At 39.8% G+C, this 1,509-nt stretch overlaps 1 pseudogene; it reads right to left on the minus strand.

The window, feature by feature from the left end:
* Nucleotides 1-1,028: 1,028 nt before the first annotated feature.
* On the minus strand, nucleotides 1,029-1,121 carry LOC119256493 (U2 spliceosomal RNA; annotated as a pseudogene).
* Nucleotides 1,122-1,509: the final 388 nt, after the last annotated feature.

Consider the following 1,509-nt stretch of genomic DNA (forward strand, 5'->3'; position numbering starts at 1 on the left):
TTTTGACCATAATCCCTCCTCTCCGTCCCCTCCCCCCTGTAGTGTGTCTCTGGTTTATAGTTATTTGATGATTTTGATTTTTACTTTATTAGTCTTTTACTTATAATTAGTCTTTTTTCCTGGTCCCTTATTTAGGTTTTCTAAATTCCTGCTGTGAGTGAGATCATCCAGTGTTTTTCTTTTCTTTCTGGCTTATTTAGCTGAGCATAATCCCTTCCAGCTCCATCCATGTTGCTGCAAATGGCATGAGTTTATCTTTTTTGATTGCTGAGTAGTATTCCATTGTGTATATGCACCACATCTTCTTGATCCAGTCATCTCTTTTTGGGCATTTGGGTTGTTTCCATAGCTTAGCTATTGTAAATAGTGCTGCAATAAACAGGGGTGCAGGTGCCCATTTGAATTAATGTTTCTGTGTCCTATGGGTAAATACCTAGAAGTGGAATTGCTGGATCGTATGGAAGCTCCATCTTTAGTAGGTTGAGGAATCTCCACACAGCTCTCCATAGTGGTTGGACCAGTTTGCACTCCCACCAGCAGTGCAGAAGAGTTCCTTTTTCTCTGCATCCTCGCCAACATTTTTTGCAACTAGTCTTTTTTTTTTTTTTCAAATGTAACTAGTTTTTTAAATATGTGCCATTCTCACTGGTGTAAGATGGTATCTCATTGTAGTTTTTTTTTTTTAAGATTAATTTATACAAGATCTGGGGTACAGGTCAAATGCGCTGGAGGGTGAGAGAATTCACCAGAGACAGAGTGGGGAACAGAACAGGCAGACTTATGAAATACACTACTGAGGGGAGCAGCGGGCGCGACAGGAGAGATCTGCCACATGATGTGGGACCCTCGCCGGCTGGCTGGGATCGAACTGGTGCTGCAGAGGCTTCGGACAGCTTCACAGCGCAGCGCTCAATCACCTGCGCCACCAGGGGAGGCCCTCATTGTAGTTTTGATTTGCATTTCCCTGATTACAAGTGATGCTGAACATTTTTTCATATGCCTGTTGGCCATTTGCATTTCCTCTTTGGAGAAGTTCCTTTTTAGCTCTTCTGCCCATTTTTTGACTGGATTATTTAGAACAGATACTACACTTGATCTTAGCCAAAAGGACGAGAAGCGGTATCTGTGAACTTTTTAATGGGAACCTTATAGGCATGAGGGATATTATAATAGATATAAAAAGTCATCAAAGAAAAAGATTTCCAGCCTAGAACAATTATCTTGCCAGACTATCATTCAAGACATCAAGAAGAGTTAGGAGCTTCACTGAAAAGAAAAATTACAAGAACATGTCAACAGTACCATGCTGAACAAGGGGAAATCCTGAAAGGGTTATTATAAAGCAAAAAAAAAAAAGGACAAAAATTGTAGAGGTAGCACACATTTAAATTATACAACATGAAAGAGAAGAATCTAAAAATATGGCCCATCAATGAGTTCGAGATCAATTCATCCATTGGTTAGCAAAAATAGGTATCATAAACTATCTTCAGCAGAATCTTCACACAA

Source organism: Talpa occidentalis, unplaced genomic scaffold (genome assembly GCF_014898055.3).
Source record: "Talpa occidentalis isolate TD23 unplaced genomic scaffold, MPIMG_talOcc4v2.1 talOcc4.3, whole genome shotgun sequence".
NCBI lineage: Eukaryota > Metazoa > Chordata > Mammalia > Eulipotyphla > Talpidae > Talpa > Talpa occidentalis.